Below are 16,924 nucleotides of genomic sequence, written 5' to 3'. Positions count from 1 at the left end.
TTTTCCAGGTAAAATCAGGCATGAATCCTTGTTTCTCCTGCTTCCACTTGCCCTCAGGTGGTGGGGGATGCTTTGCTGAGGGTGTGTGTTCACCCAAGGGGTTTAAACTCAGGATTAAAGGCTTTGGGTGGTATTGGGGATGGAGGATTGGAGTGGAACCTCTTGACTTTGTACAGCAGAACCTGGGATAACCTGGGGCTTGCTGATGGCCATGGCAGGATCAATCCATCTCTGGGGTTTGGGTATTGCTCAGGCCAGGACCAGCCATGCCCAGGGTAAAAACTGGGCAGCCTGGGAGGTCTCCAGTCCAAAACTCAAGGCTGAGTCACCTTCAAAGCTGGACTGGCTAAAGCAGAGATGTCCTGCACAGCCCTGTAATTCTCCATCACTTTTACCCCCCTATAACACTTCTGTCTCACATCTGCACCACCTCTGGAACTGCTCTGTTGATGGCTCATTATTGGGATAAGCTGATGTTTGCTGATGGCCATGGCAGGATCAGTCCATCTCTGGGGTGTGGGTATTGCTCAGGCCACAGCCATGTCCAGGGTAAAAAACTGGGCAGCCTGGGAGGTCTCCAGTCCAAAACTCAAAACAAAAAGTCCAAAACAAAAGCAGAGATGTCCTGCACAGCCCTATAATTCTCCATCACTTTCCCCCCACCCTGTAACACTTCTGTCTCCCATCTCCACCACCCCTGGAGCTGCTCTTTATTGGGATAAGCTGGGGCTTGCTGATGGCCATGGCAGGATCAATCCATCCCTGGGGTTTGGGTATTGCTCAGGCCAGGACCAGCCACGCCCAGGGAAAAAACTGGGCAGCCTGGGAGGTCTCCAGTCCAAAATTCACCTTCAAAGCTGGACTGGAGCTGCCCCAGGTTGAAGCAGAGATGTCCTGCAGAACCCTGCAATTCTCCATCACTTTCCTCCCCCCATAACACTTCTGTCTCACATCTCCACCACCCCTGGAGCTGCTCATTATTGGGATAAGCTGATGTTTGCTGAGGGCCATGGCAGGATCAGTCCTTCTCTGGTCCTTGCTTAGGCTTGGACCAGCCATTCCCAGGGTAAAAACTGGGCAGCCTGGGAGGTCTCCAGTCCAAAACTCAAAACAAAAAGTCCAAAACAAAAGCAGAGATGTCCTGCACAGCTCTGTAATTCTCCATCACTTTCCCCCCGCCATAACACTTCTGTCTCACATCTCCACCACCCCCGTAGCTGCTCTGCTGATGGCTCCAACCCTCTGAGCATGGCCAGGGGGATGCTCCCCCTCTTCCCCCTCCCTGGAGCCGTGTCCTTCCCCCCTCAGCCCCTTTCTGGGAAGTGAGCTCCGTTAATTTAGCCATGATCTCATCAGCTGCCAGCCGCTAAAGCGATATCGATCCTGCGCTCAGCCTGCCCGTGAAAAACAACCCAGCTGCTTCCCCGCTACCTGGAACCACCCTCCCTCAGGGCCTGGCCAGCCTGGAAAAGGAGATTTTGCCTCATTTTTTTGCTGCCTGTGTGTGACACTTCAGCCCTTAAGCCGAGGAAGGACAGTTTGGGACTGTCCTCGTGCAGTGTTTGACACCACTCAGCAGCTGTGCCTGGAACAGTTCAAACAGGGAGCTTTTGCTGGATCTGAGGCTGCTGTTTTCTCTCTGTTAGGATCAGCATTGCTTTGCATAGCTCAGAGGAAGGATAGCAGTGATTTTGCCATTAATTATGACTCTAAAAACGCCTCTCTTCCTCATTTACCCGTCCCCAATCCGGTCCCATCCGCTCCTGATGCGCTGCAACAGCAAATTCCTTGGATGCTTCATCCCTGGGTGATCCCCACCAAAGATCAGAAGGGTTTTATTAGCTGGAATTATATTGGCAGAGGAGGAATTAACACTGTCCTCATTGCTTGGTGTGTTGGGAGAGCGTGGCTGCTGCAAGGGAGGGAAATGCAGAGGGGAGTTGGTTAAATTTGGGGAGAGCTGGAAAATATTCCAAAGAGAGTGATGGAAATGGGAGATGGACTCTGCTTGGTCCTCATTTGGGTGGAGAAACTTGTGGCATGAAGCAGTGAAGATAGAGGGGACAAAGTGAGTTGTCACTGCAGGGAGAGGTGTGACATCAGCCCCTGGAGAAGTCCAAGGTCAGACAAATGAGCACAGAAGGGTTTTAGAAAGGGAGAGAAGCAAATGTTTATGGTTAATCAATGGAAATAATTTCCTGTCTTTTAATTTTTAATGGGCTGAACTCACTGCTCCCCCCCTTTCCCTGGGCATCGCTTCCCTTTGGTTTACAGGAGAACTGAAAATCGAGCCAGGATGGGGGGAAATTTGGCTCCCAAAAGGCATCAAATGGTGCCTTTCCACTGGGTACAGCCTGGCGTCTGTCTGTCTGTCTGTCACCAGCAGCCCTGGTCACCCAATCCACCTTTTCTATCCTATCCCTTGGTGCTTCCTCATGGGCCAGGCCAGCACAGCAAGAGCAGCTAAACTCAGCTTGCCCTTCCAAAAATAGTACAAAACAGGTATTCATTTATATACAAATATCTGAAATTAAGTAAAAAATCAGATTATTTATATATAAACGTGTGAAAAAATAAAAAAAATCGATTATTAGATGTGATCCCTGGTCCTGGTGAAGAAAGGAAGGGCAAGATGGCAGGATTTCTTTATTTGATTACAAAATGATGATTTTTCTGCATGGTTTGGGATGCAAACTTGGAATGTTTGCTGCGTGTTTCTCAGGTCTGCCCTGAGGAAGGGCACGCTCGTGCCAAGGGAATGGGGCAGTGCCCATCCCTGGCTGACGCAGGCTCTGTCCCAGCGGCGTCATCCCAAATTCCTCCTTCAGCCTATTTTTAAATGCCTCAAGTCAGGAGGTTTTTGGAGCCTCCCTTGGGGCACCAAACCACAGGCCCAGAGATTTCAGGGCAGCTGCCAGATCTCCATGTCCCCCCACCTTCCCTCTGCTCCCCAATCCCTGAAAACCTGGTTCCATGTGGGCTCTAAACCTCAGCTGTGCTGCCAGGCAAGGCCACCAGAAACTGCTTTTCCCTGCTGGATCTTTGGTGTGAGTGGATTTATAAAAACACAAGGAGCTGGGATTGTGGTGTTTTTCTGCAGCAGCTTGTGGACATCTCTTGGGTTGGAGGAGAAAAAGGCTCCTGTGTCCCTCTTGCTGCTCATTTTTAAAAGTGGCCCGTGGATGTGGTGGTGTAAAACTGCTTGGCCTCACTCACTCTTCATTTGGCCTCTTTTACAATTTCTGTCAGGTTTTTTAAAGCCACTTTCTTCAGAATTGTTGTATCCTTTTCTTCAGGATTTTTGTGTCACTTTTGTCAGGATTGTTCTGTCATTTTTGTCACAACTGTCCCCCAGGATGGAAAAGGTAATTCTCCAGCAAAAATCCCCCCGGGTGATGAAATCTTATCAGAGGAAAATGGGATAGAAAGGACTAAAATAAAACTCAGAGTGCCTCTTTGCTAACAAGAAACTTCAGGAAAAAGCCTTCCCAAGGTTTCCACTTGCAGCTCCTGGAAAATCTCTGACAGAGTTTTGGCAAGGGGCTTCCTGAAGGGCTTTCCCCTCTGCCGTGACCCCCTGAGTGGAAAAGATGAGGATTTCTTTTTTTCTCAAATAGATTTTATTTTTTTTTTTTTCTGTGTCCTGCTCATGGGTGTTCTCAGAGCATTTTTGTTCCATTAGTAATAAACGCCTGTAGTCACAAATGAGGCAGAGGATGCTAAAAAAGGAGGGAGGGAGGCAGAGCTCGGGCCCATGGGTGGTGGAAGGAGCTGGGAGGATCCTGAGGATCCACAAGGATAAAGGATTGAGATAATTTTAAATTTCAAATTCCATTTTTGGGATTTAATTCATGCTGGGGGCCGAGCCTGAGCGTTGTGGGAATTGCTCCAGGAGAGGGGGAAAAGCTCTCCAGTAATGGGATCAAATCTCTAATGTTTGACTCAAAGGAGTGTAAATAGATTTGGCAGTGATTTTCTTGGTGATTCCTGGTTTTGAGACATTTTAAGGTGTAAAATGGGGTGAAAACACCCATCTCATGGCACTAAATTAATGACAGGCCAGTGGGGTGATGGAAACTCAAACAGCAGCTACAGGGGGAGAAAACAAAGAATTATTTAATATAAAATACCCAGAAGGAAACTGTGCAGGTGGGAAACAAGTTCAGGAGAAATAAATTAATATTTGGGGTTTCTGGCACAAAGTTTGCACTAAAGGAGGCTGTGATTGATTGACTGCAGCAAGCATAGCAGAATGGGAACTTTGAGTAGTTTTCATTTGCATTTTACTCTTTCTTGGGAGTTTCTGTAAAATCCTCCCAGATAAAAATCACCACCAGGATTTTAAGTGACCAATTAGTATAAAAATTCTGCTTTAAAAAAAAAAAAAATCTATTGAGATGTTTATAGTAACAAAAAAATCTGGGAATTCCACTTTCCATTTATGTATCTGCACTGTATTGCCAATATTTAAGTTTTTTTAAACTTTAAAAAACTTTTTAAAACTCTTTATTCCATCAATTTCTGAGGAGCTGTGCTCTGTATTATTTTTCCTATGGTGTGTGGGAGTGGGAAGGAAAACTGGGAATAATTCCTTGAGATCCAAATCCTCTGAGTGGCTCAACACATAATTTTGGTGCTTGCAATTATTAAGCGAAAATTCAACTTTTAAAGCCGGGAATTGGTGGGATAACAGGAAGCAGTCCCTTAAAAATGCATCCCAAAGGTTTGTAAGGAATCTCAGAAGTGATTGTGGAGCAAGGAGAGACACCTGGGGAGTTGCTACATTTCCTAGAAATGGATCTTAAAATAAATCAGGAAACTGGAAGGAGTAAATACATCCAGTGTCCCCTCTTTCCAGTCTATGGTGGTTTTTTTTGACATTCAGAAGAAAATAAATCCGTGCTTGTAGAAATACAGAAAGGTTCTGAAGGTTTGGAAAGGCAGAGTGGAGAAAATCTGGGAAGGAGCACTCTGGGAAGGTGGAAAAAACACCAGGAAGTTGCTTTATCTGGGAAAATTTATATAAAATATAAATTTTTATATTTATTTAAATAGCAGGATCTCCAAGATGATTTTGCTTTCCATCTGCCAGCCCACCCAAATCAGTCAGGGATTCTACTTTTTCTGCATTTGATGTTTACCCTTTTCACAAAGCCTTGGGGGCATTTCTGAGGCCATTTCAGCCTGCATGGAGGCAGGAAAATAATCCCCAAATCAGCTCTTAGAGGGAAAACTTTCATGGAATGACACTGGGAGTGTATTTTATCAATAGACAGCAGCCCCCTCCTTAGCTACTTTATTTCTGTCTGCTCTGTGGCTCAGAAAAGGACTGTTCAATATTAAAAAAAAATAAAATACTGAAATGAAAGCAGCATGAAAGGTGGTGGTTGTGGGGGTTTTTTGCGTTTTTTTTTTTCCTCCCCCCATTGATTTTCACGCTGTGGTATGAAATGTGTGTCAAGTACAGGGTGAAATCCCCGCCTTGCCTTTCATCCCATGATGCAAGGCTGGGCTCTCCCTGCCAGGAGCGCATTTCTCACTTTGATCTGCAGCTTTATTATCCCATGTCCCATCCAGGGAAAAGGCTGTGATGCCTTTTGGGAAGCACACACCAGAGCAGCTGGTCTCCCCTGCAGAAACCCTGACACTCTAAATCTCCTTCCCCACATTCCTCAGCACTGCTGGGGCAGACAGACTTGAAGCTGGATTGAAATTTTTCCCTCCCTCTAAAATAATCACCTTAAAAACGAAGAATTTCAAAGTGTTTTATCTTTTGATAGGAGAATGCTCGTGGCAACTTCAGCCAGAAACTTGTTCTTCTGTGGGAAGATGCTGCAAAAATCTGGGTTGAGCTGGTGTGGGCATTATGAATATTACATTTTGTACTCCATTATTCCATTATGTTTGGAGGCAGAAAAGAAAAAAGGAAGTGGAAGTGGTGCTGTGGATCAACTGAAGGCTGGTTTTAGGGAAATTTTGGGGTCTGATTAATTATTTGTGCAGTCAAATACATCCTAAAGCATCAGCTGCAAAGACTGTTTGATTTTGGGACAGTTGTGCTTCACACTTCCAGTTTTTGGCTGGGTTGACCCCTAAATTATAGTTTCTACTCTATAATTAAAAGCAGGTACAGCTGATTCCCATCTTTTTTGTTGGGCTGATTGATTTCTGTTTTGGGGAGCCTTCTCCTCTTCTTATTTCTCCTTGTTTCTCCTCCTTTGTTTTGCTGCCAAATATCCAGTAGCTGAATAAAAATCAACGTTTTTTACAAGCTTTATAAACCAAATGGGAAACACAGAGGGAAACTTCCCATGGAATGATGTCACAAATCTCCCCAGCACTCGTTTCTGCGGTGGCTCCTGCCCAGGCAGCACATGGAAAAATCCCCTGGAGCTGGTTTCCCCCACAGTGACTCCTCTCCTGACCCTGCTCCCAGCCTGTGGTTCCCTGGGAACTGGAAGCTGCAGCTCCTTGTGTGGGTGTTGTGCTCGTGGTGTTCACATTGCGAGGGAGAACAGGGAGCTGATAAATCCCTGTATCCCTATTCCAGCCTGCAGTGCAACCCTGACTGGGGGAAAGATTTAAAATTGCATTTTTGGAGCCCTTTGGTGGGGCTGGGAGATGCTGGGTGGCAGAGGAGGAATGGGAATCTCAGGAGGTCAGCTTTGCTCATCCAGTGATGGTAAAAATGTTCAACTTTCTGTGCTTAAAGGCACAGACCCACAAGAGAGCACCACAACTGACCTAAAGCTGTAGAGAAGACTTCAAAAAATTAATTAATAGCACTAAGATTACAAGTGTGTAGTTAGTTAGAAGTGTGTAATATCACAAAGTAGAAAACTTAGAGTTTAAGGTTTTAGAGTAGAAAAATAAATATGAAGCAAGATGGAAATTTTAAGACAAAGGTGAGTTATTCTTCTTTACCACCTTCTTCAAAAGTTTGAGGGATGTTTTGTTATTAGACAGAAAAGTCTGCATTGAAAGCTTCAAAAGATCAGTTATTAGATTAAAAAAGAAAATAATCTGTGTCCTTTTAGATAGTTTACTTTTAAAAGACCTTATAACAACTGATAGTTAGCCATTTTGTGCCTAATGAAAGATTACCAAACTCATAGTTATAAAGCTGTTTCACTAATAAAAAAAAATAAACACCTAAATCCAAACATAAACAACCATTCAAATACCTTCAATCCCAGACTCAGAAATTGACAATCCAGCCCTGTTTGCAGACGCTCCCTTGCCCTTGGAGGTTTTGTTTGCAGGGTGCGTTTCTGTCATTGATGAATTCCCCCCTTCCCATCCGGAGCTGCAGGGGAGGGAGATTGGCTGCGCCAATTGCTCTGCTTTCAGTATCGCTTCCACATTTCCAGCCTGGCTCTGTCTCAGCCTCCCGGCCCAGCTGCTCCTCCTGTCCCGGCTCTCTGCTCTCCTTCCCACGCTTCTCCCAAGCGCTTTCCCCTCACTTTTAACCCTTCCCGTGCCAGGATAAAATCCCCCGGAGCTGGAGATGCTCCCAACGAGCTCGGGTTCGTGACTCAGCCTCTTCACACCAAACTTTTAATTGCATTAATTGCATTGCACGGTTGCAAATGCTTTTTTTCAGCCCGGTTTGGAGGTGATTTAATAAAACTTGGTAAACCCATCCCTATGTTTTCCTTAGGACCCTGTGGATTGGCATTCCTGTCTGCCTTAATTTTTCCAGCAATCAAATGGAGGCTTGAACATCCCAAAGGATGTGCAGGGTTTGATGTCAGGCTGCCACAATTACCTGTGGGGTTTCATTTACCTGCTAAAATCCTGGTGGAGTGTTTGCTCTCCTCTGGCTCTCCAAAATGAATTTTTTTTTATTATTCCAGAACTCAGTGACCCTCTGGCCCACCTTTTATTGAAAATTAGAACCCCCAGTGTGTAAATACCCGAACCACTCTATTTTCCAGTATTTTTTTGCCTGTCATATCCATGTCCTGCTCTAGGTTGTATCTGTTCAGGTGCTGACCCATAAGATCATTTTTTAGCCAGGGTTTTGCCCAGTATTTTCCTTCCTAAGGCAGCTGTGACCATGAGTTTACTCCCCATCAAGTGACTCTTCCTGTCCCCTTCAACTAATGGGAATGTAGTGGGATTTGGGCAGTTTTAGTGTGATGTTGATGGGCTGGAGGTTTTTCAGCCCTTGCTGCCTTGGCCAAGCTGTGCATTTAATTATACAGAATTCTTCAATTTTATTTTATTTTATTTTATTTTATTTTATTTTATTTTATTTTATTTTATTTTATTTTATTTCATTTCATTTCATTTCATTTAAAAAATTTAAATTTTTATTTTATATTATATTTTAAAATATATATTATATTATATTATATTATATTATATTATATTATATTATATTATATTATATTATATTATATTATATTATATTTATTTTAGAATATAATATTGATTATATTAATACAATTAATATTAATTAAATTAATATTATATTTGAAATAATATATATTAATTACATATTAAGTCTGAGCTGCCTGGCCCTGGGAACAGGGGTGGTTTTTGGCCTGGAGAACACCAGGATTACCCTGAGTCTCTTGCTGAGGACATGAGGTTGTTCTTCTGAGGTTTCTTCTGCCCTTTTCTCTCTGCTGGTCCCATCCCAAGCACTTCTCTCCCCAGTCCACATCCTAAGGGGCAGATTTAAGGAGCAGGATTTGAGGGAAAAGCTGAGATGCTGTTTCAGGCTGCTCCTGCTCCCAGCAAAAGCTGCTTGAGCCTGATACTCCCCTAATGAAACCATGGAGGGGATGATTCCCCAGTGTGGGAGAAGCATTTTCCACTGACATTATCTCAGTTTAGCCTTCAGACCCGACAGGAGGATAATGGGATAATTACAGCCCAGTTTGATGTGCTCAGGCATCGCTTTCATCACAGACAAATGTTCCTGGAGAAAGGAAATGTCATCCCATTACTGGCTGATCTTTAAAACCTCCAGGTCCTCGCTCACTTTTGCCTTCCAAAATCCTCTTTTCACTCATACACATCCCCAGCCTTACCCAGGGTAGTGGCTTTGGTTATCAGGCTGATAAAGCAGGGCTGGACACTCCAAGAAATGAGAATTTATTTTTATTAGTCTGCTGTGGTCACCAATTGGTGTTTGTGAGGGTCCCCAGGACGAGGTGAGAGATGAGAATTGACTCCAAGCTCTCAGAAGGCTTATATTATATTATATTATATTATATTAATTATATATATTATATTATATTATATTATATTATATTATATTATATTATATTATATTATATTATATTATATTATATTATATTATATTATATTATATTATATTTATATGAAAATTATATGAAAATTATAAACTATACTAAAGAAAGATAAAGGATACCTTAGAAAGCTAGAAAAGAATGAATAATAAAAACTCATGACTGACCAGAGAGCCCAACACAGCTGGGCTGTGATTGGTCATTAATTAAAAAAAAAAAAAACAATTAACATGGAACCAATCAAACATTCACCTGTTGATAAACAACCTCTAAACCACATTCCAAAGCAATCAGATAATTATTGTTTGCATTTCTTTTCTGAGGCTTCTCAGCTTCTCGGGAGAAAAATCCTGGTGAAGGGATTGTTCAGAAAATAGTCTCCAACCAATAAAAGTGTCCAGGAGGTTAAACACAGATTTGTCTTTTTAAGTGGGCTTCTCATTCAGGAGCACTTCAGGGAAAATCAGGCTGGAAATGAGGACTGGTGCAAGTTTTTTGGGACTTGGAGCTTTGGCAACTCCCCAGTGAGATCAAGCCTTGTGTGGAATTTTATTGCTCTCCACAACCCTCCTGACAGGAGGGGCACCCAGGGGGTTCAGGTTCTCCTCCTGGGGAACAGGGACAGGATGAGGAAATGGCCTCAAGTTGCTCCGGAGGGGTTTTTTATGGGATAGCAGAGAAAATTCCTTCACCAAAAGGGTGCTCAGGCCTTGGTGGAGTCACAGCCCTGGGAGTGTGTCCTGGTGGCCTGGAAGGCCAAGGGCTCCTGGCCTGGATCAGGAATGGTGTGGCCAGCAGGAGCAGGGAGGTCACTGTGCCCCTGTGCCTGGCCCTGGTGAGGCCACACCTGCAGTGCTGTGTCCAGCTCTGGCCCCTCAGCTTGGGAAGGACGTTGGGACGCTGGAGCGCGTCCAGAGGAGGCAACGAGGCTGGAGAGGGGCTGGGAACACAAACCCTGAGAGGAACCCCTGAGGGAGCTGGGGGTGCTCAGCCTGGAGAAAAGGAGACTCAGGGGTGCCCCCATCACCCTGTACAGCTCCTGAAAGGTGCCTGTGCTCAGGTGGGGCTGGGCTCTTTCTTCAGAATGAGAGGACACAGTCTCAAGCTGAACCTAGGGAAATATAGGTTGGATATTAGGAAAAAGTGTTTTACAGAAAGGGTGATAAAGTTCTGGAATGTTCTGCCCAGGGAGGTGGAGTCACCATCCCTGGATGTGTTTAAAAACAGCCTGGATGTGACCCTGGGTGCCAGGGTTTAGCTGAGGTGTTGGGGCTGGGCTGGATTCGATGATCTTGGAGGTCTCCTCCAACCCAACCCAGAGATTCTGTGAATTCTGTGAGTGTTCCAAAACTGTGGATGTGGCCTTGGCAGTGCTGGGGAATGGCTGGACTCGATCTCAGAGGGGTTTGCCAGCCTTTAGGATTCTCTGGGGAGCATGAACCACCCAGCCCTAAAAAGCCCAGCCTGATGCAGGTGGAGACATGGGATTTCACCTGGATATTTGTTGTTCAAAATAGGTGCCTCATTTTTCATAGGGATTCACCCATCTTCCAGTTCTTGTCAAGCCTTTTGCTGCTGCTCCTAAAGAGGAGGTAAAAAAAAAACTGTCAAACCTGGGCTATTTCTCCTGCTTTTTTTTTTTTTTTTTGCAATGCCAACATTTCCCTAATTTTTCAGTTCAAAGTAGTTGGTGGTGCAAGAAAAGAAAGGGAGAACCAAGACTGGATTTGGTCTGGTATTTTCTGGATATATAATCTGGAGCATTAATGGAAATTCAGTGTAAGGCTGAGCTGACAGATGGATTTTATGCCACCTCCCTCCTGGCCATGGCTCTGGGAGGGAAAGAGATCTGGGAGAAAAGTGCAGCTTTAACACTTGGATTATTTCAGTTTTATCTTGCACGTGGCTGGAAATTCTTGATGCTTAAGGCAGTGACAGAGCCGTGTCTTGGGGTAAAACCCTGACAAAATGCAGCGACTGTGGGAAACAGATTTATAGAAAACTCTTAAAGTTTGATAGAAGGTTCACATAGTGTGTGCTTGCATATAGATTTTGAGATAACAAATACTGACTTAGAAATGTTGTAGAATAAGATAGATATTGTTAAGAGAGAAATAAGAAATAAGTTTTAAAGGATGGTTTTGTAAAAAAGTGTAGATATTTTAGAGAAATAGAACTATGAAAAATGTATTGTAGCAAGAACCACGAGGAGTAATTTTAGATTATTCGTTTTAAAGTATTTACAATATAGTGTGGCAAAAATAATAAGCTAAAAAATGCTTAGAGTGTATTGTAATTAGAAAATTGTTGACTTCTGATTGTGGTGGTGTGAATTATAACATTTGTATTGTCTCACCCTTCTGAAACTGAAATAAAAGTTTTTAAAACACCTCTCAGTTGTCCCATCTCTGAGTCAGAAAAAAGCATAGTCCAGCAGGGGGACAACCCTCAGTGCTTAAAAAAAGCTCCCAAAAAAACGATGCCAGGGAAGAGAGGGAGGGAAAAGCTGCAGAGCCCCCTGGCTTTCCTGGGAATGAAGAAACGCTTTCAGCTCTGCCTCCCCACGCTGTGCCCTGGCGAAGGGCCCCACAGAGCAGAGATGTCTCTGCAGAGGGATGGAATGAGGGCTGTGCTGCCCTGCGGGTAACCACAGCACCCTGCAGGAGCTGCCCTGCCTGGGGGAGGCTCAAAGGCTGCCCTGTTCCCACTCTGGGGTTTTTATCAGGAGGGGTTCCTGGGGCGAGGCTGCCAAACCCCCAAAGCCAGTGGGAAGGTGGGGAGAGGCCTCTCCTGTGTTGGCTGGGGAAATAGTTTGGCACAGCTCTTTGGTGTGGGATCTCAGCACCTCAGGATGGAGGTGCAGAGTGACCGAGACCACCCTTGGGGGGCTCGGGAGTCCTGGAATGTTGCCAGAAGTGTCTGGTGGCAGGATTTTGATCCTACACAGGAGATGACACCTGTATGAGGACTGGGAGGAATTCACTGGGTGAATGGTGAAGGGATAAGTTAGTTAAAGTGTAAAACACAGGGTTTAGGATTTTGGTACAGGGGGGTCTAAAGAAGGAAGATGGAGGAATTGGGGCGTGTCCTGTTCTTCTTCTTCTTCTTCTTGGCCTCCATCTTCTGTGGTGATGGTGGCACTTTGGGATTGGTTATTACTAAAAGTGCACCGGTTAATAAGGGTAGAAGGTATTGGAGAAAAATGATAAATATTGTACACGTAACTTCGGGTATAAAGATAAGTGACCGCCCGGGGGCTTGGGGAGTGTGCCCATGGCTGACTTGCTGTGCAGACCTCTGTCGGGCTGAAAGAAAATCTTTTAGATAAACAATTAATAAACACCGAGACCGAGACAAGATCAGAAGTCTCTCCTCGTCCTTTGAAGCGTCAGCTCTTCAATGTCATCCCATAGCAATCGCCGAACATAAATCAGCAGCGAAAAGAAAAACATGGAAATTTACACTTTGGGGCTGGAGGGGACGGGGAGTGGCAGCAGAAACTGCACCGGGGGAGGATTTGGGGATAAACACGTGTGGGGAGGAAAAATCCGGGTGCATAAATCTGCTCAGCTGGGGTGGTGATGGGCACTGGAGGTGGCACTGCTGAGCTGCAGCTGCAGGTGGAGATGGGGGTGAGCCTTTCCCAGGGGTTTTGTGCACCTGGATATTTGTTCTTGTTCACAATAAGTGCCTCATTTTTCACATGGGTTCACCCATTTTCCAGTTCTTGTAAAGCCTTTTGCTGCTCCTCAAAAAATCCCACTTAATACTGAGCATTTTATCAATTATAGCATTGATATAATGTAAAATAAGATTTTTATTCTGTTTTTTTTTCCATAAGCCCCCCCTGCCCTTGACAGATACCAGCTCCCAGGTATTTGTTTACCTTCTTTCTGTTCTTCTTTCCAGCACACTCCACCAAGGAACCAAAAGGAAAAGGCGATTTCTTTCCCCTCCCCAGATTCCTTTGGTGCCAGTGGCATCCCTGATAAATAAAGTGCTGAATGCGGGGAGATTTAAAATACGATTTTTTAGGTGGCTGAATGCAACCCCAGCCCATTTTCCCTGCTGTGATGCCCAAAACCTGAGTTCATGTTCAAAAGCTTTTCTGGTGAAAAGAAATAAAGAATTTAGTTACAAGCAGAGAATATTCCCATTCCCCCCCCCTGCTCTTGGGTTGATAATAACCATTGCTTTGCACTGTGAAGATCTGGAAGAACCCAGAATCTGAAGAACCCATTGCTGGAATTGGGTTGATGAGAGGGACATTTAAGGAAAGCCTGGGCAGGGCTTGGCTTTGCCTGCCAGGTCCAATCCTGGCACTGACTGCTTTCTAAAGAGCTCCAAGCCATAAATAATTAATACCTGCTGAATTATTCAGCCTGGGTGTGCAGCAGATGAATGCAGGGAGCTGACCAGGCTGGGAATGAGTAATTATGTTAATTAACCCGTGCAGCTCACTGGAGGTGCAATTAAGTTCATCCTTCGGGCTGCTGTGATTTTTCCAGGCACAGAAATGAGATGAAACGAAACAAACTAAAGCTGCAGTTCCAAGAGATGGGTTAAACCATGTGGTTTCAGTGATCAGCAGATGAGCTGTGCTCTAATTCAGGTGGATTTATGTTCCAGCAGCCCTCTGTTCCTTCAGGGGGAGGAACAGGTACATTTCTTAAAGCTTTAATCACTGCTCTCTGCAAGAACTTGAAGATGTTTCTGCAGATTTAGTAGTGTGATGTGCCAGTCCCTTCTTTTTATTTCATGTGTGTTGCTGAAGAGGAAGGAAAATTAAAGAAAAAATATTTAAAACCTATTAGAATGATGAAATGAGTCCTAATAATGCCCTAAAAATGGAAAGCTTAATTTTGCCAGCACATCACTTGCCATTCAGTGGCCAGCAAAACCTGAGTTCATGTTAAAAGGCTTTTCTGGTGAAAAGAAATAAAAAAATCTAGTTAAAAGCAGTGAATATTCCCATTTCCCCCTGCTCTTGGGTTGATAATAAACATTATTTAGGGTTGCAATGGGAAGAACTGGAGAAACCCTGCTGGAATTTGGCTCATGAGAGGGAAGTTTAAAGAATGTCTGAGTTTTCCCCAAGCTGACAGGGAAAAGGTTTGCTCTGAGCTTTTCCTCTCATCAAGGAATTACCCAGGTGAGGTGAATTCTCCACTGAAGAGCTCCAAACCTGCAGCAGCTGTGAGGGATTTGGTGAAACCTTTAAATAGGAGAAGTGAGGGGGCAAAATCCATCGTTTTACCTTCTTTTAGAAAAGCAGAGATGGCAGAATGTGGCTCATCCATGGGCTGGATTTTGGATTTATTTTGGATTATTTTGGATTTGGGGCTCCCACCTCCAATTTCACCTCCTGGTAGGGATTTTATACTACTAAAGAATTGGGTACTGGGTGGGTTCACCTGATTGATTTATTGGATTGAATACTGGATTTGAGGATTGATTTATTTTCCTGAATAATTTAATCTGCTTAGGTTTGATTTGACTTTTACAAACTTTATTTACCCCCCGTCCTGATTTTCTCCTACAAAAATATAGAGAAGCTTATAGAAAAGCATATTTAGAAAAATATAGAAAACCATATTTACTTAAATTCCCCCTCCTAGTGAGGCTCCTGGATTGATTTTTCTCCCATAATTTACCCCTCCATGCTCAGCATTTGCTGCTCTGCTGCCCAATCAATACTGATTCTGCTTGGAAATTGCGTTCATGGTTTTTAAAAATCAGGGTTTGCTTGCAAAACTTGATTTTATCAGTGGATCTGAGCAGTTTGGGAAGTCAGGGTTTGTTGTGAGGTTTTGGGGAGGTGATGGATTAGCTGCAATTGCAGTGAAAAATTTGTGGCATTAGTGTGAGCTATTTAAATTTAATTGACTTTTCTGGGAGTTTACAAGGCAATATAAATGGAGAGTAAAAAGAGCCAGACTTCTGAAAATGGAATAACTTAAAATTCAAAGAAGTGAGACAAAAATGTGGCCTGTACAGAGGAAATAAACCCCTTCATTTTTCAGATTGGCCATTAATACTAAACAACAGGGATGTTTTGGGTCTGTGTGTCCTGAATTTTGTGTGCACACTCAGGGTGGTTGGGAGTTGAGCCAGGAATGGATGCAAATCAATGCTTTAATGTCCATTACTGCATCAAATCATTGATTCCAGCTCACACCAGATCAATCTTTTGCCTCTCTTTAAGGGGGGGAACCAAGAGATGGTATTATTTACATCTGGTATTATTTACCATACCACTGGAATGGTAAAGAAAACCCACCCAAAATGTGGTGTCTGCAGGTAGAGTTGTTGCAGCTCTGAAATATTTGTTTATTAGGCAAAATTAATATTAAGCAGAAGCAGGCTGTTTGTTGGATTGCTGTAAGGTACCTACAGACAGTGCTGTGGGTTTATAAATGCCTATTTTTATATAAATAAGCTCCTTAAGATGCCACGTGTTCACTTTTTGGGGAGTTATAGTGAGTAACTCAAAAAAAACTTTGATTAAAAAGTTGTGGTAGCCCCTTGAATAGAAAACGAATAAATTAATGTGTTAAAGCTGGGCTTGGGCAGTAATATTGCTAATTTTTTTTAGTGCAATGACTATTTTTAAATTTTTTATGTTGCATTTTGGTGGCTTTGGGGACGTTTTTTGTTCGGTAGCTTTTCTGTTTTGTTGGGTTTTCCTTGTGATGCTGTCGATGTTTGGTGCGGGGCAGCAGAGGGCGGCCTTACTCCTTGTGTTTGTGCTCTCTCCGGCCGAGAGAAACGGGGATAAAAAGCAGGGAAAAAGGGAAGAATGTGGGGAATGCTGTGCCTGCCCGAGCTGCGGGCCTTGTAAGGCAGCGGAGGTGGCACAGGGGCCGCGTCATGCCCAAAGCAGCGGCTGCAAACTCTCTCTGCTGAGAGCCCTGCCTTGGGAACAAGAGGGGGGAAAAAGGAAATAGTGGGTGCAAAGCAAAAACAAAGGGATTTTTGTGTGTGGATAGGAGCAGGGGTGGTTTGGAAGCAATCAGAACCCAACAATTCCTAGTTACAATGCATTATAAATGCTTTTAACCTATCAACTTTAAGCACACCATACTATAAATACTTTAAAACAAATCATGTCAAATCACTCCTTAAAAGCCCTACTACAATACATCTTTCATAATTCTAATTCTCTAAAATATCTAGTATTTTTTTACAAAGCTACCTTCTAAAACTTGTTTTTAGCTCCATTTCTCTCTCAACAATGTCTGTCCTATTCCACGGCATTTCTGAGTCAACATTTCTTATCTTGAGGTTTACATACAGATGCACACTATGTAAGCCTTCTGCCAAGCTTTAAAAATTCTCTCCAAATCCATTTCCCGCAGTTTGTGGAAGCAGGCTGTGAGTTTGCTCTCCTGCTCATGGGTCTGGAATGTGTTGCCCTCCTGCTGCACAGTGCAGGGTTTGTGCCTTGTTTTGATCCTTCCTCCTGTGCCAGGGGCTCTGGAGATGGGTTTGGACACGAGGTTTTGTGTGCTGGGATTGCAGAAATTTGGGAAGGGGGAAAGGGCCCTGTTGCTCAAGGGAAGCAGAAGAGATAAAGCTGCAACACAAAGGGTTCTTGGAGAGAAATCACCTGGTGCCAGCCCAGGAGGGACCTGGAGCTGCTGCAGAGAGCCCAGGGCAGG

Source organism: Ammospiza nelsoni, chromosome 8 (genome assembly GCF_027579445.1).
Source record: "Ammospiza nelsoni isolate bAmmNel1 chromosome 8, bAmmNel1.pri, whole genome shotgun sequence".
NCBI lineage: Eukaryota > Metazoa > Chordata > Aves > Passeriformes > Passerellidae > Ammospiza > Ammospiza nelsoni.
This window is presented reverse-complemented; position numbering follows the sequence as displayed.